Here is a 26,511-nt window from a genome sequence, read left to right as displayed (position 1 = left end):
ACATCCCCAGGGGTCATCGTCTGGGTTACTCATGGCCCTGTGGGTTACCCCATCATCCTATACACTGCACCATAGCGACTCTTCCTTCAAGCATCCCAATACCATGATTTTGAAAGTGATTGATTATTTAAATAATAATTTTAGAACGATTCCATTAGAGTGATGGCTAGGATCATACGCCCTGAGGTCAGGCTGCTGGAGTTTGAATCCTGACTCCAACTTTTTAACTTCATGACCTTGAGAAAGTCACTGTTCTCTCAATGCCTTAGTTTCCTCACCTACTAAATGGAAATGATAATACAGCCCTCATAGGATTGTTGTGCATTTTAAAGGAGGTAATGCCCGTGAGGACCTGCAGTGTAGCATGCTGAGAAAGAGAGTGTGTGCTGTGCTCAAAGCACCCAGAGGTGGGTTCAGGCTTTGCCACTTGCCAGGTTAGGGGATATATGATGAGTTACTTCACTTCTCTGTGCCTTGGGTTTCTCACCTATAAAATGATAGCTAAGAGTATCTATTGCACAGGTTATTTATGAGAACTAAATGAAATATGAAATAGACATAGTTAGTACTCAAAGGTTAGTCTTTTAAGCCTGAACTTGTTTTTGTTGTTTTCAGCATTTTTTTGTTTGGAAGATTCTGGTTTTTAGACTCCCAGATAAATAATGCCATCTGCTTGTTCATCATTTTACAGTTGTCTTGAGTACAATTGTACATAGTCCTTCCATCACCCTGGGAGTCAGATGTTCTCATCCATTTTGCAGATGAAGAAACTAAGGCTCAGAGTGGTTTATTGACTTACCCGATGTGATACAGCACATGGAACCAGCATACACTCAGCTTTTCTCTCCCCAACACCAGGGCTGTTTTTATACCATGTCATGGGTGTCTTTACAATTCCTCTATATGGTATGAGTACACACTTGAGTTTAAAACCCTTTGCCAGATATCTATGCTGTGCATGAAATCTTTCAAGCCACAGCAACTTCCTAAAAACAGGTCTCAAATTTCAGAGAAACTAAAAGAAATACATTTAAAGCCTTTTCTTGGTAATAAACTTTTTCTAGGGCGCCTGCATGGCTCAGTCAGTTAAGTGTCCGACTTCAGCAGAGGTCATGATCTCACTGTTTCTGAGTTTGAGCCCCGCATGGGGCTCTGTGCTGACAGCTAGGAGCCTGGAGCCTGCTTTGGATTCTGTGTCTCCCTCTCTCTCTGCCTCTCTCCCAGTTGCGCTCTCTCTCTCTCTCTCTCTCAAAAATAAATAAATACATACATACATGCATATATACATACATATATAAAACATTTTAAAAATTGTTTAAAAAATAAATAAACTTTTTCTTCATTGACTTATCATTGGACTGGCCTGTTAGGTGTTCCTCTGGGGAGGGAGGGAAGACAGGGGCAGCAGCTTGGGACATTGGGGGAGTAACATCTTAACCACAATGTGTTGAGCCCTCCTTCTTTTGAACTCCTTCCCCACAGTAGTGAAATTACTTATTCCCTCCTCTTTCTTCCCTGACAGACTGTGAGCTCTGTGAAGCTCAAGATGGTATCTAACATGTCAGTTGTCTAACTGTAGGAAAGAAATACAGAGAAGAAACACTTCTCACTAAAAGGAGTCAGGAAATGATGACATTTCCTTAGATACTTGATAACAGATCCCATCTCAATCTATAGAGAAAGAGATTAGGGATAGAGTTGATAATTTTTGGCCAAATATCTCATTGATGACTTCCTGATTAATAACAATAACAACAACAACTAATATTTATCAAATAGCAACCATAAGCAAGCACTAAACTAAGCATGTTACACACATGAGCTCACTCAAGTCCTGCAGTAACCCTGTATACTAGGTACTCTCCTTATTCTCATTTTACTGACAAAGAAGTATGCTGAGAGAGAGCTTGGGCTTCCCAACATAATACAACCAGTAAGTAAAGTAGCAGGACTTGAACCCAGGTCTGTCCAACACTGAGAAGGCTCTAACTTCTGCCCAGCCTGCCTGGATAAGATGAGTGTGTGCATGCTTTCTACTCTAACCACCTTGATTCCCTCTCTTCGATTTATTTTCCACCTCAAGCAGCCATAATTTATATCAGAGTCATCTTCTTTGGCTCTTTCTCTGCCTGTGCCTGACATTCCTGGCCCTGCCTCAGGCCCAGAGCATTCTCCTCCCTAATTCCCGGCACCAGGGCAAGAAGGAGTATCCAGTGTCAGAGATCAGCAAAGCCCTCTATGTGACAGATGGGCACTTGTCTTCCCAGCTCCGCACCCATGCCTCCGATGAGTGATTTCGATGATGGTCAGCCAGACTGAGACCTTGTCTCTCCCTCAGCAAGTCCTGAATGCCCAGTTCACGAGGAGCAGCTGCTCCCTGTGTGCTCCTGGCTCTGAAGGCCAAACGTTTCCACTGGGTTCATGCAGCCCTGAAGCCTCCCCACTCTCTTCCCATGTCCCTATGTGTCCCTACCCATCAAGCCTTTCAGGACTAGACCCTTTTATGACAGATGGCACAGCCAATTCGTTTCTGGAATTGGATTTCCAAATGCTCACTCAACACTCCAGCAATTTCAGCAATAACTGTACACATAATCCCAAACCATTCATGGCTTTTGTTCCCAGGGGGAAAAAAAAAAGTTTTGGGGCACCTAAATGGCTCAGTCGGTTAAGCATCCAACTCTTGATTTTGGCTCACGTCTCAGAGTTCATGAGATCAAGCCCTGCATTGGGCTCTGTGTTGACAGCACAGAGCATGCTTGGGATTCTCTCTCTCTCTCTCTCTCTCTCTGCCCCTCCCTCACTCTCTCTCTCTCAAAATAAACATAAATAAATAAATAAATAAATAAATAAATCATTTTTTTGTGTTTCAAAGGTTGTTTAGAATTTCAAACCATTTTCCTGTCATATCTGGTTCTGAATAATCATTAGGTGTTGTGGCAGACCCTAGGAACCACACTGATCATTTGCACTGCAAGGCAATGGAAGACCAAGGATCTCTATGCCAATGAGATACTTGTGAAAAGGCAACTTCAACTAGAGAAGGAGGCAAAGGAGGTGGGGATTCAGGAAACAGGTTCTGAGTAGCCTCTGAGGCCACAGACCAAGAGCTTCTCAACAGCCAGATGCAGAGGAAGCAGCAAGGGAGCTTGTTAAAATGCAGATTCCTGATTCTGATTCCTCAGGTCTGAAGTGGAGCCCAGAACTTCTGAGTCCAGCAGAATCTCTTCCTACACAGGAGGTCTGTGGATGACACTCAGAAGAAAGCCCCTTGTGGAACCAGGAAGACCTGGGAGCAGGAGGCAGAGCTTACCAGGGAGGAGGGCTCAGAGCCGAAGGAAGAGGAGAGAGAGGAGGGTTTCCTAAGGCAGGTGTTTAGAAGGGAGGACAAACAGGAAGGGGGAGATGGAGGAGAAAGAGATTCAGAGACCCCCAGAATCCCACATCCTGGAGGCACCTAAAAGTTAAGCTCTTCATACAACCCATAAATCTCACATTACCAGAGACCAGTCAGGCAGCCTCTCTCACAGTCTGGGAAATGCAACAGCAGTTCATCCCATTTTAATTCTTCTTCTTGGAATTATTTTTATTCTCTTGAACCAAAACCTATCCCTTTTTTCTATCTTATCCCCACAGAATAAGAAAACTTAGAAAACTAATTAATATATGACTGATTTATATCCCATAATCCTCTTAGAGATTTTTTTTAACTTTATTTTCCGATCCAGGATCATGAACTGTACGTATTTTTCGAAGACATATTTTTAAATTTTTTTTCAACGGTTTTTATTTATTTTTGGGACAGAGAGAGACAGAGCATGAACGGGGGAGGGGCAGAGAGAGAGGGAGACACAGAATCGGAAACAGGCTCCAGGCTCCGAGCCATCAGCCCAGAGCCTGACGCGGGGCTCGAACTCACGGACCGCGAGATCGTGACCTGGCTGAAGTCGGACGCTTAACCGACTGCGCCACCCAGGCGCCCCGAAGACATATTTTTAAATATAACCCAAGTGAATCTTTAGTTGGTCAAATGCTAGATAAGAGAGAAACGGAGACCCCAACCTTTCCCTGCTAGGCCTGGCCTAGGATTCTACCTGCATAGTCCAGCCCATCCCTAGTTGTTCAGGTCTTTCTCCAGCTTCTACCTCTGCCCTCTGCTCCTCTCCTTTCCTTCTTCTCTGACACTTCCAGTGAACTGGAGGCCTCTAGGTAGTAGAGAGGAGGGAGTGGCACACCAGGGATCCTGCCTGGTCACCGCCTCTGGGAGCCTCTACCTGGTCCCTACAGACAGGATGTCTTCCCCTTCATTTGGCTCTTCAATGAGTGTCCAAACACTCAGAAGTGTTCGACGGGGCACAAAGACAAATCAAAAAGAAATGAAGAGATCTCAAACAAATAGACAAACCCAGGAGTGAAAATCAATGAAACCAAAGCAGTCCCGCCAGAAAATAAATGAGGGGCAAAAGGCTCAATCATGAAATAGGAGTCAGCAAACCTTATCCAGGCAACCGTAGTCAATACTGCTTGTGCCACAAGCCTCCTCACATCGACTCCAAGACTCCCCGTCTGCTCCCACCTGCCCCTCCTTGCCATTACACCCACATACTCTGGCCTTCTGGAAAAGCCCTAGCCCCAATTGTTAATTACTGAAATCTGACATTGCGTCCACATCAGATCTTGCTCCCTAGTTGCAGTGGCCAGAGGCTGTATCTCTGCATCTCCAGGCCCTCTGTTATGCAGTTCCTATGCCACCAGTCTGGGTCCACCTGGGCTGAAAGTCTTTGGGTATGTGGGTCCTAGGCCCCTCCCAGACTGCATGTGCTGTCTGGAAAAAGCTCATGTGCTGCCATGGAAAAAAAATTAAATCTATTTGAATAATGATACGTGCTCTGGAGTCAGACCCGGTTTGAAATCCCAATGGATATAAGACCTTGAGCGAGTTCCTAACCTTCTGTGAGCCTCAGTGTCCTCATCTGTAAACTGGGACCATAGTATCTCATGCAATTATGGCGAAAGTTAAACGAAATAAGTTAGGCAAAGACCTCAATCCAGCATCTGGCATTTTGAAAACTTTCCACAAATGTTTGTTCTCTTCCCTTTATTCGTTTTTGAATCCCCAAAGCCTAAAATATGTTGCCGGTACCTTTATGCAAATTATGACTTATCATTATATGATTAACTCACACTCATTGTAGAACAATTGGAAAATACAGAGACGTAAAAAGAAGATAGAAAATCTTAAGTAATTTTCCAAATCCAAAGATGCTAGTGTATAAATTGGTTTGCACCTTTTGAACCTTTAAAAATACATAAATATTCATTATAACACCCTGTACACAGTGTTTTATAATCTGGTTTTCTATATGATAATAGATGGCAAACACCTTTCACTGTCCATAAAGAGATTTACATAACATCAGCCACAATGGCTACAGAGTGATCTCTACAGGGATGTGTCTCCACTTACTCAGTCTTCACTTACTCAGCCAATCCCCTACTCTTGAACAGCTAGGTCATTTGCAATTTTTTCACTGATTCTAAGCAATTGTTGTGATGAACAAGCTGTGACTCTTCACTGTCATTTTCAACTAAATTCCTATGAGTGGAATTGTTAAGATGAAGAGTATGTGAGAATGTTAGGGTATGAACAATTTTTTTTTAATGTTTACTTATTTTTGAGACAGAGAGAGAGAGAGAGAGAGTCAGAGGGAAGGCAGAGAGAGAAGGAGACACAGAATCCAAAGCAGGCTCCAGGCTCTGAGCTGTCAGTACAGAGCCCAATGCAGGGCTCAAACTCACAAACCATGAGATCATGACCTGAGCCGAAGTCGGACGCTTAACCAACTGAGCCACCCAGGCGCCCGAGGGTATGAACACTTTGATACATGTTGCTGACTCGCTCTCTGCAAAGATTATATCAATTTATATTCCTCACCTACTCAAGGTATACAGTCATTCTTTTCTTGTATTTTCTATAGAGAAAATAGTGTCTAATCGTTATTTGAACTTTCTTTTAATTTATTTTTTATAAAGTATTTTTTTTAGTTTTATTTATTTATTTATTTATTTATTTATTTATTTATTTAGAAAGAGTGAATGTACATGAGTGGGGAAGGGGCAGAGAGAGAGGGAGAGGGAGAATCCTGAGCAGGCTCCATGCTGTCAGGACAGAGCCTGACAGGGGGCTTGATTCCATGAACCGTGAGATCATGACCTGAACCAAAATCAACAATCAGATGCTTAACTGACTGAGCCACCCAGGTTCCCCTGAACTTCCTTTTTTTTTTTTTAATTTTTAAAAAAGTTTATTTATTTTTGAAATAGAGACAGAGTACAAGTGGAATAGGGGCAGAGAGAGAGAGAGAGAGAGACACAGAATCTGAAGCAGGCTCCAGGCTCTGAGCTATCAGCACAGAGCCCATTGCAGGGCTCAAACCCACGAACCGTGAGATCATGACCTGAGCCAAAGTTGGACACTTAACTGACTGAGCCACCCAGATGCCCCTACCCTGAGCTTCCTTTTTAAAAATACCACTTGCATTTAGTAGCTGTTGAGGTGACTGAAAGCACTTCTTTCATCCTGACCCTCAAACCAAATCTGTGTACATATTTGCAAGCTTTGCTCATCTAGGATGCGTGGCCCCAAAGAGAAAATGATCATAATTTGGATGAAGCTCACTGAAGGACAAAGAGGTTAGGGAACAAGGACATCTGCAGCATTGTGAGGAACTGAAGAGGAGTGGGGCAAGACTGAGACACAGACACCTATGGAAAGGCTGAGACACAGCCTCTTGCCAAAATCAGGGAGAGAGTTCTTCATGTTGGATTTCAAGGAAGATAGGAATAAAGCTCAGGATTGTGGGGCTGGGTTTGGAGAAGGAGAGAGGATGGGAAGGGACATACCCAGGGAGTAGTCTGAAGGAAATCAGGGCCTGCCAATTGGGAGCATGGTTGGAGATGTCTGGTTACGTTTCAAGGCAGTACAGTTTTTACTCTTTTTAAGATTTGTTTTATTTTTAGAGAGAGAAAGAGTGCAAGCAGGGAAGAGGGGCAGAGGGAGAGAGAGACGGGGGTGGGGGGGAGAGAGAGAGAGAGAAAAAGAGAGAGAGAGAGAGAGAGAGAGAGAATCTTAAGCAGGCTTCACACTCAGCATGGAGCCCCACATGAGGCTAAATCCCATGATACTGGGATCACAACCCAAGTCAAAATCTAGAGTCAGATGTTCAACCGACTGAGCCACACAGGCGGCCAACTGTTTTTACTCTTATGTCAACTTCTTGTACAATATTTGTCCCTTAATAATCATTCTTCCTCATTTCCAGTTGGCTAAGTAATAGTAATAACTACCACCTATTGAGCACTTTCCACATGCTGGGTATTGTGCTCTGCTTGCATTTTCTAAATTGACCCCTACAATGGCCTCATGAAGTTTGCACAATCATCATACCCATTTTTCAGATGAAGACACAGGCTCAGAGAGATGTAGTGACTTGTTCAAGGCAACATAGCTAGAAATGGAGGGAGCCAGGATGAGAACCCAAGACTGTCTTTCTTCAAAGCCTAAGTTTTTGGGTTTTGTTGGTTTGTTTGTCTTAACTTTTTAATCACATTTTACAAGGGCCACTGACTTTACCAAGCACATGAGTTATATTAGATACCAGTTCAATTTGAAGGCCAAACAGCCATTAGAAAATAAAGGTAAGACTCTAATAGCAATTCCACATGGAGAATGAAAATTGATCAAGAAATCTCCTTCCTCCATCCTCAGTGTACTCGCAAGCCCCAATTACCTAAGTGTTTAATTTGGTTTTTCCCCCATCTTCTTTGTTAGAGCAACGCAGTGCCTGCCTCACCAAGCAGGGGTAAGTTTAATGTACTTGATTCCTTGGAGATGTTACTCATTTAGGCCCAAAAAACAAATCTGTGTCCTGATTCACACATCCTGACCTCTGTCTCCCCTTGCAATCCAATCTCAAATGGGTACAAGTACCTGTTGGGGTTCTTGTAACACAGACCTGCAGTGGGACTTGGCCACACCTATAGAGAACAGGTGCAAGCTCAAAGACTTAGGAAAGACACAGAAGGACCCTCCTGCTGGTGGCTCCTTTTTCATGCTACAAAGATTTGGAATCACCCGCAGGCGGGGGTTGTTAGTACATCTCCAGGAATTGAGTTTCTACTGAGTTCAAAGTTTTGCCGTGAGCTGAAAGCTGTGTTCTCCCTCCAACCCAGTCTGACTGGACATGTGGGGTTTCACTTAAGCCACTGTGACAGTTGTCTGTTCCTGTTACAGTGTCTTCTCATTACAGCATCTTCCTGGGAAATGCCAAGTTTCGTGTTTCACTTCCACCCATTACAACACAGCTGCTTCCCAGCAGCAAACAGAAGGGGAGAAAGGGCAAGAGGAGAAGTTGTTTCACTGTTTTCCAGCTAAATTCCACTTCCTTCATGAAACTTTTTCTGACTACTCCTGCCAGTGGGTCATTGGGCTGCATCCCTCCCCTGCTTTCCAGCTTCTCTGACCTTCTAGAACACTGTTTGTCTCCACCAGCCATTCACATAATGCCTTGTTTGTCTCATCACTGATTGACATACGAATGCCCCCTTGCCTCCTTAACCAGTTCATGCATTTCTACAGGGCTGACACTGTATTTTAAGATATTTTTATATCTTCCTCCAGCTCAGAACATAGTGTTATGTGCCTTCCCTGATCACCCTATTAAAACTCCAAAGCCCCTACCCCTTCAACCTCAAATACAAATTATTTTGTTTAACATCTGACCCCCATTCAAAGATTAGCTCCATAAAGCAGGGATTTTTGCCTGTTTTGTGCACTGATTTTTTTCCCCAGCATTTAGAACAGTGCCTGGCATATAGTGACTATTCAATAAATGTGTATTGAATTAATGGATGAATTAAGGGATGAATAATGTGAAAACTATGAAGTAATACACCAATATTTAAGGAAGATGAACTTTTTCCATTTCAACTCTTTGATGAGTATTTTATGTATTGCTCTTTATGAATTTCAGAAGAATTTCTCAAGGCTCTCAAACCAATTTCATTTCTTTACTTCTAACTCAGGAAATCCTAAGATAAAGAATAACCACCAAAGGGTTCCTGGGTGGCTCAGTCAGTTAAGCATCAGACTTTGGCTCAGGTCATGATCTCACGGTTCATGGTTCAAGCCCCGCATGGGACTGTGCTGACCACTCAGAGCCTGGAGCCTACTTTGGATTCTGTGTCTCCCTCTCTCTGCTCCTTCCCCACTCGCACTCTGTCTCAAAAATAAAAACAAACATTAAAAAAAAAAAAAGAACCACCAGTACTTCAATGAGCTTTCACTATGTACCAGTAACTGTTTATATTCTCATTTAATTACTACTCCTCTTCCTCACTGATACTGTTAAAACCATGATTTTACTGATGAGGATCTGAATCTTCTAGAAGGCAAATAACTTGCCTGGTTCTCAAAGCTGGTAAGTAGTAAAGCCAGGACTTGAACCTAGGCCATTCTGGCTGATCACTGCTCAGCTTTCCTGCCTTAATGGAATCCAGGCTTCCGGGATGACCCTTGAACTTCCTCCCTGAGATCTTCAGGTCCTGACCAGCCCAGCTTAGCCCTCCCTAGGATGAGAGACCTGCCCTTCCCAGGAAGGACCAAAAGACACAGATACTACCCAGGAAACTAATGTGGGGTAGGTTTATGGTAGGCAAAGCAACTGAAAACAAAACAAAACAGTTGCTGACCACTGAGATTTCTTCATTAGATGCTGATGGACAATTTTAGCTGCACCATGAACAGGAACCAAGATGGAAATGACTACAGATAAAACAGGTTTCAGGCACAGGGATGAGTTAGGTTTTGGTCCTGTTGAATATGTGATATCTGTTCAATACTCAAGAGTAGATGTTATGTAAACAGTACAATACACAAATCTGAAGTTCAAGCAAGGGGGCTAGCGATATAAATTTGTGAGTCAACAACATCATGGAACCTTGTCTAAAGTAAATGCCTCAGGGCTACCAGATATGCTTCTTAGCTGTCAGAGGCCCAGTCCTGAGGATTGTGTCAAATGTTTTTGAAAGGTTGATCATGTAGAGATTTCATTGTTCCTTGCATTGCTTCAGCTGTTGTATTATAAAACTCAAATTTGAGGGGTGTCTGGGTGGCTCAGTTGGTTGAGAGTCTGACTTCGGCTCAGGTCATGATCTCACGGTTTGTGAGTTCGAGCCCCACATCAGGCACTGTGCTGAGAGCTTGCAGCCTGGATCCTGCTTCTGATTCTGTGTTTCCTTCTCTCTCTGCCCCTTCCTCCACTCGCACTCTGTCTCTCTCTCTCAAAAATAAACATTAAAAAAATTTTTAAAGCTCAAATTTGCCATATTTTCCTTCTCACTGGGGTCCCAGTGGGATTCAATGAGTGTGTGTGTGTTTGTGTGTGTGTGTGTGTGTGTGTGTGTGTGTGTGTGTGTGTGTGAGAGAGAGAGAGAGAGAGAGAGAGAGAGAGAGAGAGAAGGCAATCAGTCACAACTGTTCAATGACTGAAATGGTGAATCCTAAAAAATTGGCCTGGAACTCCTTTTCCTTGGGCTTTCACGCCTGACTGAAGCACTTATAAACAGACACATTCTTCTTTTTGGATATGTTAAAACCATAATCCAGGCCTGGAATCCAACCTGTCTCTTCTCAGTGACTGCATATTTCTGATCTGAAGCACAGACACCAATTTCATAATGTTATCTGAGGACCCTCTGATTTCCTTTCCTTTAATATTCCAGGCATATTATGTACCACCTTCACTAACGACTCAGTCAATATGCATCCCATCTCTGCCCCAGCTGTGAAGGTGGAAATTACAGAGAGGAGGCTCAAGAAGCATGGCCAGAGCTCAGAGCTATTGACGTGGGGTATCTGAAAAGTACTGACTGATAGAGGAATAGAAAAAATTTTGGGCCACATTGAGAACCCAGCTGAGTTTGGAAATCATAAATTTGTTCTGGGACCAGTCAGCCTGGCTGTGGAATTTTCTCTAGCTGAACTCCCACAGAGAAAACAAATAGTAGGGACACTTCAGGGTTGGGAAAGGGTCCAACAGGTGCATAGGGAGAGCAAGTAGTAGGTCATTGATGAGAATGTAGCCAGTGGGTCCCAGGCTGGAGAAGGGGACTATGAGAGGCAACTAGAAAAAACTGATACCCAGAATGTCCCAGCTTAGACAGGCTGTGACCTCAAGAACAGAGCATGGGGAAAACTTAGGAAAGACAAGCCCAGGACAAAAGAGACTAATGCAGCTGGACACCCCCATGCCATGTCTGGCTCAGTAACCCCAACAGCCACCTTCCTTCCTCAAGCAAGACAGCAGGAAGCCTACACAATCTCCTATGGTCAATACCATTCCCTGCCCCTCAGAGATCCCCAGATATCAGGGCTAAATGAAACTTCAGTTTCCCAGAAACAACCCAGCCCTTCCAGGAGAATCTCTCCAGTTTCACCTTTTATTAAAATGACACTGGGTTATCTCACAGTATCAAAGGCATAGCTGAATAATTAAGTCTCAAGAAGGCAGGAACCAGGAAAGCTTGGACCTTGAGGACTAGAACCAGGGACTCAGACACCATCGGGACCCTCACCTTCTCTGTAGCTTCCTTCTCTCCTCTGTTCTACAAGTTACCTTCATTCTCTCTTACTGAAGAAACTTAAGAGCTCTGGAACCAGATACCTGACATTGTAATCTTAGCTCTGTTCTTCCATTACCAGCTAAATGACCTAGAGCAAGTTACTTACCCTCTCTGTGCCTCAGTTTCCTTGTGGAGGTTATAATAGTGCCTACCTAATGGGGTTGCTTCAGTCACAAATAATTTGATACTTCTGAAGCACTTGGAATAGTCCCTGGCCACTCAGTCTCTGTCTCACCCAAGAGTTTGAACACCAAAAGGTTAATCAGGGGGCGCCTTGGTGGCTCAGTTGGTTGAGAGTCCGACTTCGGCTCAGGTCATGATCTCACATCTGTGAGTTCGAGCCCCGTGTCAGGCTCTGTGCCGACAGCTCGGAGCCTGGAGCCTGTTTCGGATTCTGTGTCTCCCTCTCTCTCTGACCCTCCCCCGTTCATGCTCTGTCTCTCTCTGTCTCAAAAAAATAAATAAACGTTAAAAAAAATTTTTTTTAAATAAAATAAAATGTTAATCAGCAATTAGCCCTCAAGTTGAAGGTAATAAACTGGGTTCCCATCCAGGCCATTAGTGGGATCCACAGGGACCCACTCTCATGGACAGGGGGAGGGGCAGCAGAAGTTGTAGTGCTACTCAGAGTCAGGCAGGGACAGGTCATTTTGTTAGGAGTAGGGGAATCTATTCCAAACCCTCATATTTAGTCTCAGATTCTACCATTGCTTCCTTCAGTCATCAGCAGGTAACCACACCTACTATGTCAAGGGGAAACAGGGCATCCTGACCTCTTCTCTCTACTCCTACTCCCTTTCTCCTGGCCCCTTCTCATTAGCACTGAAGTAAGCTCAGGTCTCTCCTAATCTAGAAACAAATAGATCTTCCTAGACTCCCCCTCCTTAGGTCCGCACTTTCCTTCCCAGCTCACTGACTCCATTCCCCCCCCCATTCTCAACTCTCCATTCTCTAGCCCCCACCATCATTTGTCTCCAGCTGCCAAATGCCTACACCTCAGCTGCATTAGACATCACTGCTACCCCTATTTTAAACTCTCTGCTCCCTGGGTTTCCATAGTAACACTCTCCCCAGTCTCTCCAACCACTCCTTCTCCATGTCCTTTGAATGTTCCTCCTTCTTCATCCACCCATCCTTGAACAATCCGTCTTCCCCCAGATTCCATCCTTGCTTCACCGTGAAGCCTCCCTGGGAGACCTTATCTACCCTTAAGGTTTTGATCACCCCTTACACAAGCGAATGATTCTCAATTCTATATCTATCAGTTTAGGCCTCTCTTCTGAATGTCAGATTATCCATCCATCCAACAACCCATGTAGCATCTTCATTTGGAGGCCCCTTGAAACACTGAAAACTCAGCCTGTAGTTTAGGAGACAGCTTCTAAGGAGAATAATGGAGAACAGCTGAAGACACTAGAGGTGTCTGACCCACAGGGACAACTCAGATGGATTATGGTGGTAAACTGGGCCATAGTGGTCAACTGGAAAAGGAATTGGAGATATTCTGTATGGATGCCAAAAGGTCAAATGCAGACCAAGGATTAGAAAGGCGGAGAAGACAGATCTCAGCCGAACCTCAAAAAGACCCTTTGGAAGTCAGAATGGCTCAAAGATGGACTCAGCTACCTTAGAAGGTTGTGAGACCTTGGTTACTTAGAGCATACAAGCACCAGAATTTAAATTCCTTCCAAATTCAGGATTCTGTGGGAAAGCAAAACTGAGCTTATGAAGATTTGACCAAATGCAGTAAAACCTGGTAAGACTGGTGCTGGTGCCAACTGGGCATTGGCTTATTGGATGAAGTCCCTAATCACACGAAATGGAAATAACAGCAGAGACATTTTAGGATAGCTGAAGGGACAGAAGACATTGAATAAATGCTCAAGTGGGCAAGGACTGATAGGCAAAGAGGACTTACTGCAACATGACTTTCTTGGGGGTATTCATACTTTACCCATACTGCATCTTTGAGTTCAAGTTCTATCTCAACAAACCTAACCAGGTGCTATTTGAGGCCAGAGCCCTGAGTCTGAATGGAACATAACGGCCTGACAACCAGTCTGGGGAGGACTTTTGTGCCTGAGTCTACAGATACCTCTGCCTTCTGAGTAAAGGACAGAAGACTTGAATTACTGTAGGGAAAAAATGTTTCCCACTTACAGCCAATTCCACGTATCTTCACATGACAAGATACCCCAACTCCAGGACAGCTCCCTCTCTGCTCATCCCTGGGCCATCCCATCCCATAATATATATTGTACTTGTGCCTTTTTATTTCCTGCGTTCCTGCAACTTCTGTCTTCCTTGAGATTCAGGTTGGAGTCAAGCCAAGGAAGAGAAGGGGGTGGCTGGAGGCTGGGACCTTCCATTTGTATTCTTGCTCTGGATCCTGCAAATCCTAGAGATGAAAGGTATAAAGGAAGGAGTTTCGGTCCCTGGCCCCAAGGAACATCAAGGACATAGAAAACTAGGTTTTAAAGTAGGACTTGAACTAAGTATTGTTTCTTTTTTCTCTTGTAAGCCTGGAGCCTAGAGCCAGCCTTCAATATGCTCCTCTCTACTCCCTATGCATGAACCACATCTGCCCAGTAGGAGGTAACCCAGCTCAAAGTTCTCCCCTCTCAAAATGCCCTCCAGGTCGTCAAGACCCCAATCTTACATCTGAGTCCCACCCCAGGAGAGGAGGGGGCAGTAAGAGAGTGCTATCTCACCTCTCTGTGCCACAGTTTCTAGATCTGTCAAATGGAAATCCTAATAACTACCTCTCAGGTCCCACAGAATCACTTCGAGGATAAAATTAGAATTGGCCACCTGATTACCCAACATCCAAGGCTATTCTGAGCAGAGGCAAGGCTATTCTTCTCTCAGAGAGAAGTTCAGGGAAGAGCTAATTTGGGGTGAGAGACATTGATACTCTGGACTATATATCATGCACTAGATATGCCAAGTTTTTAAGTCTAAGCTGGTTCCCCATGTTACCTAGCATTGCCTCAGAACTAATGCCCCTCAATCGATTCCAACTGGTATTTATTTACTCAAAAGATGAAATATAATTTAATATTAGTCCAAGCAGAGTATAACCTGCAAAGACAGATCTCCAGCAAAGAGTAGCTCTAACTGTGGGGAAATGGTCACACTTCTACTCTGCTGATGGGATTGAAAAATGATACAGCCTCGCAGAAGGCAATTTGGCAACAATCTATCAAAGCTCCATGTGCAGTTATCCTTTGACCTCACAAATGCACTTCTGGGAATTTATCCCACAGATTCACCTACATTCCTACAGATGACATAAATACAAGGTTAGTTATGGCTGCAAGGGTTATTAAGGCAAAAACCTAGAAATCATCCAGGGGTCCATAAATAGGGACTAGTTAAATATACTGTGGTGCATCGTTACATGCAATACCTTAGAATGGAACACGGAAGCTTTGTATGTATTGATGTGGAAAGATTTCCTCTATAGATTGTGTTAGAAAGAGTGGGAAATAAAAATGCATTCTAATATTTTTAGATTTGATTGTATTTTCACAAAGAGATCTTAGAAGGATTGCATAAGAAATTAACAAGAGAAATAGGAGGGAGGCTTTTCAATGTACAACTTTTCATATTGTTTTTATTTTTAAATCATTTGAATATTTTAACTTTGCAAAAAAGAAATTAATAAAAGAAAAAAAACCCTCTAGAATGTGTTCCAGAAGGGCAAAGGGGACTGGACTGGGTGGCAGAAGATCATATTTGGTCCTGGCTGGGTCTCTGGCAGCCCTGAATTTCCTCATCTGAAAGACAAGAGGGGCTGGCCCTGTCTGCAGTCCCGCCTTCCAGCCCCAATCTTCTATAAATAGAGCCTTTCCCGGATTGTGACTTATTTTACATCACTGTCGCCTTCTGTGCCCTTTCACTTGTACAGACAACTGCAAGTTGACTGAGCATGTTTAACACAACTTTCCAGAGAATTCCCAGACTCTCACAATCCATATTTAGTTACTTCTCATTGTTGCATTAAATTTGTCAATTGTCCATGCCCCTGTACTTCTCTCTTAGGCTTTATTCAAAAGACTCTTAAATTTGCACTTTAAGGGGCGCCTGGGTGGCTTGGTCGGTTAAGCGTCCGACTTCGGCTCAGGTCATGATCTCATGGTCCGTGAGTTCGAGCCCCACGTCGGGCTCTGTGCTGACCGCTCAGAGCCTGCAGCCTGTTTCGGATTCTGTGTCTCCCTCTCTCTCTGCCCCTCCCCTGTTCATGCTCTGTCTCCCTCTGTCTCAAAAATAAATAAACGTTAAAAAAAAAAAATTAAAAAAAAATTTGCACTTTAACTTGGATGCATATTTTTACAAAGCAATTTGGTCCTATAAAAAGTAAATCATAAAAGTTTAATACAGCATCCTGTTTCTTTGGTAATTACCCTCTATATGACAAAGTCCAGTTCTTGTTTTGTTCATTCATTTGGAGTTAACTTCAGTGAAGGGTTCTGGGAATGAGGGTGCAGGGGTAATAGAAACCCATGGGCATGGGATTTGGAACCAGATATGAGCTGAGTTGCTCTGTTGCATTATGGGACAGAGGGCAAAAGGAGCCAGAGAGGGCAGTGACCGCACCTGGGGCTTTTCAATGCTACACAGGACTGAGGCCCTGCTGGGTGCTGAGTGTTGTCCAGGGAGATGCCCTGCATGAGAGGATGAGAGAGGGGTGGGATGAAGGCTAAGGGGGCCAGAGGAGCTCTGTGAATGTAAGGCGCCAACTCAAGGTTGGGTCTGGGCATAGCTACACCTGGCCTAGTGCCTGATGCTGGTGTAGACAGTGTTGGTATAACACTGAGATGCCCAGAGAACCCACCATCTCCATTTTCTTCTTTTTTTTCTTTGAAAGCCATTTTTGTCCAAAAACTTACTATTTCTGAATTTTAAAAAAAAATCCATACCATCATCCAAACATAAATCTGTTCATTTCTCAGCTTTTACTTCCAGGCCCTGATTGTTAAGAACTTAACTTTTCCAGAAGTGGAATCATTGTATAGGCAAACTTCCGCGCTTTTCATTTAACATTATTTTACAAGCCTGTGGTCTCAAAGTCTTATTATTCCATTGCAAAAATACACTATGGTTTAGTTAACCATTTCCCTATTATCTTGGAGTTCCTTGTACATTTAGCTTCCCTATTCTTAACATTTTTCCTTACAATAAATTCTCAGCAGGAGGATAACTAGATTAAAGGATATGAACATTTTGGACATCTTCATTACTTTCTTACTTTTTTTCCTCTCCTGACATTATCCTATCTCTAGTCATGGAGTTTACTAATATAATCAGGCAGATTATCTGTTTACATCTGTCTATGTCTCTTGGTCAGTATTTGGGGTGGAGGTATTGTTTTCTTATGTGTTTGAATAAGCTTTTATAAACTTGAGTTTAAGTTACCATAACCACTATTTTTTTAATTTTTTTTAACGTTTATTCATTATTGAGAGACAGAGAGAGACAGAGCATGAGCAGGGGAGGGGCAGAGAGAGAGGGAGACACAGAATCCGAAGCAGGCTCCAGGCTCTGAGCTTGCAGCACAGAGACTGACACCGGACTCGAACTTACAAATTGCGAGATCATGACCTGAGCTGAAGTCGGATGCCCAACTGACTGAGCCACCCAGGTGCCCCTACCGTAACCACTATTTTTATTTAAGAAGTAATGCTTGTTCACTGTAAAACTTAGAGTGGCTTTTATAAATTTTTGTATAATCTATCACATTGACACATGTAATCTTTTTGTTTTCCTATTTATTTAAATTCTCTTTTGAAATTTTCCATTATTATCTGTCAATCTTTTTCTTTATCATTTTTTTCTGTAGTTTCAGTTGTTATAAAGTTATTCTCCACAACAGAAATGAGTACTCTTTGCTAGTTTTTTCATGACTTGATTTACATGTTTAATAAGCTGATAGACCTGGAGTTTACTTAAGCATGTCGTGTGAGAGCCCCAGGTAAGAGCAGAAACCAGTCTTGATTGACTGTATTTATTTTATAACTATTTTATAATGTACACAGTCCCACTTCTGGGAGGTCAGCTTGGCAAATTACACAGTGGGAGTAGTTATTTTTAGGTCAAGCAGTCAACTTACACATTGTTTTATAACGTTAGGCTTCAGTTTGTCCAGGCATGAGACATTTGGAGGGGGGGAGAGGGAGGGAGGGAGAGAGAAAGAGCATGAGAGAGAGCGAGCTTGAGCAGGGAAGGGACAGAGGGAGAGGAAGACAGAGAATCCTGAGCAGGCTCCACACTGGCAGCACAGAGCCCAATTCAGGGCTCAAACCCATGAACCATGAGATCATGACCTGAGCCGAAATCAAGCATCAGACACTTAACCAGTTGAACCACCCAAGCACCCCTTTCCAGGTATGAGTCTTGATTTACACTTCTGTACTCCCTACAGCAACTAGCCTCATGCCTTCCTCATGGCAGATGTTAATCCAACCTGATTTGACATCAGAATGAAACAAGCACACAGAACTGTTGTCTAAAAGAATAATCCATAAGCTGAAGGGTACTGTTTTTAACTTTCAGGACCTATCCCCACCAGTCAGTCTTTCCCAGGCTATTGTCAGGGTAGAATGGGAATGGCAGCAAAGATGGGCAGGGGTAAGGCTGTGGAGCAGACACACTTGACTTCAAATTCTGTATCTACCACTTCCCAGCTGGGGTCCTTGAGCAAACTGAGTTCTGCATCCCTTATCTGTAAAAAGAGCATAAAAGAGCTCCTGCTGTGGCTAAAATAAGGGTTAGAAGTAAGACACAGCACTCAGCATGGTGCCCGGCCCTGGGAAGGTGCTCAATTTGTGGAAACAATTATCATCTTTCCTGTTTCCATCGTGTCCTTGGAAAATCTAAGTGCAAACCCTTAAGGCTGAAGGATATGGTAGGTGGTGGGAAAGCATGAGTATCAAGAAGGAAGCGAGAAAGGATCCAACAATCACTTCCCTCCCACCGCACACACACGTACATGCAAGAGTCCCAGGCCCAACTGGTTTTGCGAAGGTCACTTTATCAAACATGGAAATAGATCATTGCCAAGTTATCTGAACTCTGGTTATCTGAGTCAGAGTTTATGTGCCTAAGTTATTATCTCTAAAAGACTGAACGCTTCCCAATTCATTCTTACGTACAGTGGTCCTATTTCTGAGAATTCTTTTAAAGTATACCCACACATCTATGAAATCATGTATTCACGAGGTTACACACTGTGACAAAAGATTGGAAATACCCTGGTGGCTGTGACAAGGGAACTAGTTGACTAAAATGTGGCACAGCCACACCATGGACACTTCATAGCTGTGAAAAAGAATGCAGAAATGCCCTATGAACTATAGGGGACAATTTTCAGGATGTGGTGCTCAGTAAAAAAGAGTAGATTGAGCACAAGGCATGAAGCATGCTGCCTCTCCCACAAGATTTCCAAAAGCAGCAACTTCCCCCTCCCAGGTTGCAAAATCACTAACACAGGCAGACTCAGCATCAGAACATTAACAGGCTAAAGGAGAAAAACTATACCATCACCTTAATGGATGCTAGGAAGCTGTTTGACCAAATTCAACATCCATCCTGATTCTCCTAAAAGAAATATATAAAGCTCTGCTAGTGTTTGTGATATAGAAGGAGACTCCACTCATACTATAAACATATTAGAAACCAAGTGGAATCAAGAAAAACGATAGTAAAATCCTAAAGTCACCACTACTAAAATTAGATTCAAATCAAGAATGAGTTCTGTCTGGGCTTGTTCTGGAAGTTCTAGCCAATGTGCTGAAATAAGAAAAAGAAGGGAGAAACAAATTTACCACTATTTTCAGCTGATACAGTGTTAAGCAATAGAAGACTAGTTAAAATAAGAAATACCAGATCAGAAAGAATCCTATGTAGCGATCAAAGATGATAATGTAGAACCACTTCTATTATTATAGAAGTTCCAAGATAGAGTACCAAATAGATGAAGCAGGTTACACAACAGAATTATACCATACTATAATTTAAAAATATATATGTATATACCTATGTTGAATATATACATAGAAAAAGTCTGAAAGGAAATTCACCGAAATATATTAGAAATTACATCTCTGGCTTATGGGGTTCCAGGTGACTCTTATATTTCTACATTTTCACTATTTTCTGATGCTTCATAATAAGCATATTTATATGACCAAAAAAAAACCAATAAATCTTTTTGCCCACAAATACATGTACATGGGAGCACATGCAAACTCATTTCAAGGTCGTCAGGATGAGCTGTGTTTCTCCTAAAGCAGTTAATGTTTGTGACTTAGTTCAATTCCCAACTCACCCTGATCTCCCAGAAAAAAACAGATTGGTCTGCTCTGCCTTGTCCTTCCTCCCTGAAGGGAGCCCCAGACCCCTGGATTCCAGAAAGGCCTAGTCTGGCCCTGATTCCCCAGGTGACCATGGCCCCTGGCATCAGCACCTACAGCCAGTCCTAGCCCATCCTAGCTGTCTGCAAAGACTCCCAGCCCTCTGCAGGCTGCCCATCATACCAGAAGTTAAGAGGGCTCTTCCTTGCAGTCATCCAGCAGGAGTTTTTGCCTTCCCAGTGGGTGATTTAGAAATCATTCTGGCAGCCTCAAGCCTCCACATGCCAGGCCTCTCTGCCTCACTACTGAGCTGAAAGGTCACGAGCAGAGCTTGCCAGGTCCAGTAACCTCATCCCAGGTCTCTTGGAGACCTTAAATGTCTCGCACTTATTCCCCTTCGCTGGGGCCCCAGTCCTGCACTTCAGACAGCTGAACTGGGTCCGTTCTGCTACCTCATTCCTGCTGGCCACAGTTTTGTGTCTGAACCCTGCATCTACTACCCACCTCATTGTACACACATTGCCTGGCATAGGTTGCTGCTCTATGTGGTACATGCCTCATACTGAGTCTCCATTCTGCACCTTGGAGGTTCTAAGAAGGTTCCTACTGGGTCCCAATGTCTGCTGGGAAGAGGACTAGATTTGCCATCTCCCTGTTTCAGCTTGAGTCATAATCTAGCAGGCCCTCCCTGGAGCTTCTTCTGCCTCATACTCGTCTCACACCCTACCAACTTCTCTCCTGGCCCAGAAGCCACCACACCATCAGAGAACAGTCAGGACAGATCCATAAAGCTAGACATTCTCTCCCTAGCCTGGAACATTCTCTCCAAATTGATATACTATTGGAGTGAGTGACCAAGTCCCAAGGTGGCTCAATAGACCAAAATCAAGGTTGGCCTTGATTATATTGGGACTTTAAAAGAAATTGGCATAGGGGCACCTGGGTGGCTCTGTCGGTTGAGGGTCCGACTTCAGCTCAGGTCATGATCTCGTAGTTCGTGAATTCGAGCCCCGCATCGGGCTCTGTGCTAACAAACAGCTCAGAGCCTGGAGACTGCTTCGGATTCTGTGTCTCCCTCTCTCTCTCTCTCCCCCTCCCCTGCTCATGCTGTCTCTCTCTGTCTCTCAAAAATAAATAAATGTTAAAATAAATAAGTAAATAAATACATAAATATTTTTTTAAAATTAAATAAATAAATAAATAAATAAATAAATAAATAAATAAAAGAAATTGGCATAGTCATTCCTCATCTCTCCAGACCCAGCTCCCTATCAGTATCACTGTTCCATAATTCGGGTACAAACCAGGACGTAAATACACAAATACACATGCTTCAAATAGACTGGCTTTGAACCTGATAAACTTTACTTTATATGCATTTCTATATAGTTTGGTTATTTGATTTCTAACCCCATAACATTTGAGGAAAAGCAAACTAGAAAGGAGAAAGCAGAGGGAATCAGGAAATGACAGCCTGAGAATGATCACAGGCTAGGACTGGGAAAGTTTGAGAGCTCAGAAAAAGCAGCACACAGCCCTATGAATGTGACACTACCATAGAGCACAGTATGATGTTCATAATGCTAACCCCAGGTTCTGGGTGGCTCAGTCAGTTAAGCATCTTGATCTCAGTTCAGATCTTTAACTCAGGGTCTTAGTTCAAGCTCCGCATTGGACTTGGCACTGGGCATGGCTCCTACTTAAAAAAAAAATTAAAAATTTAAAAAATAACCTCAAATCATGCAAAAGCCTGGCTCACATTCAGCATGTTCCCCAAGGATGCCTACGTGTTCACAAAGAACTCCCAGACCTCTGAAGGCTGCCCACCTTGTCCAAAGGTAGAGAGGGCTCCTCTTTATACAACCAGACTGCACAAACAGCATGGGTTGATTCTCATCATTTGGATGGTAGTTCTCAGAAAGTAAATCCAAATGTATTTTTACTGTTGATACATTTATATACTAATACATTTAAAGCACAAGTAGTGTTGTTTTGCTGCATATGTGCTAATTTCTAGAACTAGCCAACAAAGAGGAAAGAAGGCTGGACCAATGAACTGTTGATGACTTAATTTCCTGGTTAGCTTCACTTTCGTCATCTTTAAAGTGGAGTATACAATAGCTGCCTGAGTATTTCAAATTACTGTGGTGATAGGCTGGCTATGTGAAAGGAATAACGAGTGTGTTTAACTGTAGTAATTCCTCTTATCTCAATTGAGTCATGCATTAAAACAAGAGGAAGGGAAATTACAAGTACATAGTACTCAAATGTTAGAGATTAGGTATATCTCCAGACAATTGACTTAGAAATGGACACTGTTCAGAAGACTTTCCGGGAGTATAGCAATGTGCCATTCTCTGAGAAAGAGCGACACCTACTGCACCTTAACTGTACTGCAACTGACTCGGAAAACCAGAAGGCTTCAAACCTAATAATGATTTGGGTACAATTTCAGTCAGGTGCGAGATACTACCGTAGAAATAAAATTAAAAACAGTCATATGGTATTCCTTGAATAGTTTTCTCTCATTTAAAAATAACAGTCATGTTTTCTTTCATTTAAAAATAGTGGTCTGCCTATTCATGCTTTTGCTGCCTATAGGCAGACCAACTGCCTATTCACAGTTTTCTCTCATTTAAAAATAACTTCTAGGGATACCTGGGTGGCTCAGTTGGTTAAGCCTCTGACTTGATTTCAGCTCAGGTCATGATCTTACCATGGTGGGATGAAGCCCAGCCTCTGGCTCCTTGCTGAGTATGGAACTTGTTTAAGATTCTCTCTCTATCAGGGAGGGGCCAAGATGACGGAACATCATGGAAAGTTTTTTTGCATCTCTCATCCATGAAATACAGCCAGACCAACACTAAACCATCCTACACACCTAGAAAACTAGATTTGAGGATTAACACAACAATCTGCACAACCTGAACCACAGAACTCAGCAGGTACATGGCATGGAGAGGTGAACTGGGGGAGAGAGAAGCTGCAGAGGGCAGGGAGCTGTTTTTGCTTGCAGAGAGAGGACGGAGATTGGGGGGAGGGGGAGAAGTATGCAAAAAGCACCTCCCAAAAGCAGCTAGAGAGAAAGTAGAAAAGTGGAAACAACCACAGGGACTGAACAAAAAAGAGAGAAAGGAGAAAGGAAAGGGTTTAAATTCCATTAAGACTCTATAAACAAAGGGAACGCAGAGTCTGAAACTCCGCAGCTCGATACCTGGCGGTGCTCTGTGGGAAGGGCGAATCCCCAGGAGCAGAGAGCAAGGTCCTTGGAGTACTCGGGCCACATGGGGAGAGGTGGTTCCCCTGCTGGGAGGACATTTGGTAGAGGCTGTATGTCCACCCCAAGCAGAACCCAGAGAACAACCACAGTCACTAGTGCTGGAACAAGGGCATTAAGGGGGAAGCCTGGTGCCAGATGTGTGTTGAGATTTACCATAATGCCTGAAACACTGCTACACAATCACGTGAACTTGTTCTGGGGTGGGCTGGCACCCAGACGCAGTCTCTGGGCATCAGCAGCAGCATGGTCCCACAAACGTTCCTGAGGGCCAGCGGGCATCTGGCCATTGCTTGGTGAGACTCTCCCCCAGAGGTCAGAACAGGTCAAAGCCACAGTCCCTCAGAAGTGACGGGTCAGAAAATATAGCCATATCTGAGATAAAACTCAGGAGGGAAGTGCTGCCTGGCAACCTGACGGCTTGGTCACGGACTGTAAAAGCAGAGAGTAGACGGAAGCCAGAGAGACAAAGGACAGGTGGGCGACTGCTGATCAGGAAGAAGAGTTCCAATATTAGAGACTGATACAATTTTCACCCCTCCCACACATGTGCATACACACCTACATGTGCCACAACAATCCACCCCAGTAAGCTAAGCAGCGCCATCTAGTGGAGGATGGAGCCATTACACTAAGCCCCGCCCAACTGGGCCAACCTCCCTCTTCAGGAACACTAATCTCTCCGCCTGCTTAGTTTACAGACTATAAAATGCTTCATAGTCTGACTTCTACGGGAAACTGATGTAATTTCAATCATATTTCAGTCTGTTCACTGGTCCATCTATTCAATTTCTTTTCCTTTTCTTTTCTTATTCTTGAATAAATAGAAAATTTTATTTTTATTTTTAATTTTCATCGAAAATATATTTCTTTAATTTTTTTCTACTATATTTTTTACTCTTTTGGAAATTTTCAAATTCTATTTAATTTCCATTATTTCATTTTATTCTATTTCATTGTATTCATTTCGTCAAATTTTCAAACATTTTCCTTTTTTTTTCCTTTTTTTTTCTTTTCTTATCTTTCCCTAATCTATCAACCTCCTTCAACAACCAGGTCAAAACACATCTAGGATCTAGCATCATTTATTTGATTTTTTGTGTGTGTTGTTTTTAATTTCCTAATTTTAATTTTGTTTACCTTAATTCCTTTTCTTCCTTCAAAATGATGAAACAAAGGAGTTCACCCCAAAAGAAAGAGTAGAAAGGAATGACAGACAGGGACATAATCAATACAGATACAGGCAAGATTCTGAACCAGAATTTAGAATCACGATAATAAGAATACTAGCTGGGGTTGAAAACAGATTAGAATCCCTTTCTGCGGAGATAAAAGAAGTAAAAGCTAGTCAGGATGAAATAAAAAATGCTATAACTGAGCTGCAATCTCAAATGGATGCCACAGCGGCAAGCGTGAATGAGGCAGACCAGCAAATCATTGATATAGAGGCCAAACTTATGGAGAATAAAAAAGCAGAAAAAAAGAGGGAGACTACAGTAAAAGAGCACAATTTAAGAATTTCTAGAAATTCTAGGAAGCCAGCATTACCTTGACTCCAAACCCAGACAAAGACCCCACTAAAAAGGAGAATTATAGACCAATTTCCCTGGTTAACATAGACGCAAAAACCCTCAACAAGATATTAGCCAACTGGCTCCAACAATACATTAAAAAAATCATTCACCATGACCAAGGGGATTTATACCTAGGATGCAGGGCTGGTTCAATATCTGCAAAACAATTAACGTGATTCATCACATGAATAAAAGAAAGGACCAGAACCATATGATCCTCTCAATAGATGCAGAGAAAGCATTTGACAAAATACAGCATCCTTTCTTGATAAACCCTCAAGAAAGTCGGAATAGAGGGATCATACCTCGAGATCATAAAAGCCATATATGAATGACCCAATGCTAATATCATCCTCAATGGGGAAAAACTGAGAACATTCCCCCTAAGGTCAGGAAAAAGACAGGGATGTCCACTCTTGCCATTGTTATTCAATATAGTATTGAAAGTCTTAGCCTCTGCAATCAGACAACACAAAGAAATAAAAGGCATCCAAATAGGCCAGAAGGAGGTCAAACTTTCACCCTTCATAGACAACATGATACTCTATATGGAAAACCCAAAAGATTCCACCAAGAAACTGGTAGAACTGATCCATGAATTCAGCAGCTGTGGGATATAAAATCAATGCACAAAAATCGGTTGCATTCCTATAAACCACCAATGAAGCAACAGAAAGAGAAATCAAGGAATTGATCCCATTTACAATTGCACCAAAAACCATAAAATACCTAGGAATAAATCTAACCAAAGAGGTGGAAAATCTATACACTGAAAACTATAGAAAGCTTATGAAAGAAATTGAAGAAAACACCAAAAAATGGAAAAAGATTCCATGCTCCTGGATAGGAAGAATAAATATTGTTAAAATGTCAATACTACCCAAAGCAATCTTACATATTCAATGCAATCCCTATCAAAATAACACCAGCATTCGAGAGGACGGAGGGGGAGCCAAGATGGTGGAACAGCATGGAAGTTTTTTGTGTGTCTCATGTCCATGAAATACAGCCAGACCAACACTAAACCACTCTGCACACCTAGAAAACTGATCTGAGGATTAACACAATTAACAATCTGCACAACCTGAACCACAGAATTCAGCAAGTACACGGCGCAGAGAGTGAACTTGGGGAGAGAGAAGCTGCTGGGGGCAGGGAGCTGCTTTTGTGGGTGGAGAGAGGAGGGAGATGGGGGGGGCGGAGGGATAATATGGGAAAAGCACCCCTTCCCAAAAGCAGCTGGAGAGAAGGTGGAAAATTGGAAACAGGCACAGGGACTAAACTAAATAGGGAGAAAGGAGAAAGGAGAAGGTTTAAATTCTATTAAGCCTGTAAATAAGGGGAGCACAGAGTCTGCAACTCCACAGCTCGATACCTGGTGGTGCTCTGGAGGGAAGGGCGAATCCTCAGGAACAGAGTGGAGTCCGGGAGGTTCTCAGGCCACTCGGGGAAAAGCGGTTCCACTGCTGGAAGGACATTTGGTAGAGACTGTTGAAGCCACCTGGTCCCAGCAGACCCCAGAAAACGGCTACATTCGCTGGTGCTGGAACAAGGTGGTTAAGGGTGAAGACTGGTGCCAGATGTGTGTTGTGATTTTCCATAATCCCTGAAACACTGCTGCTAC

Source organism: Lynx rufus, unplaced genomic scaffold, assembly GCF_022079265.1.
Source record: "Lynx rufus isolate CCGP_SWC_20201006 ecotype Redwood Valley unplaced genomic scaffold, mLynRuf1.p SCAF_8, whole genome shotgun sequence".
Taxonomy (NCBI): domain Eukaryota; kingdom Metazoa; phylum Chordata; class Mammalia; order Carnivora; family Felidae; genus Lynx; species Lynx rufus.
Note: the sequence above shows the minus strand (reverse complement) of the source record.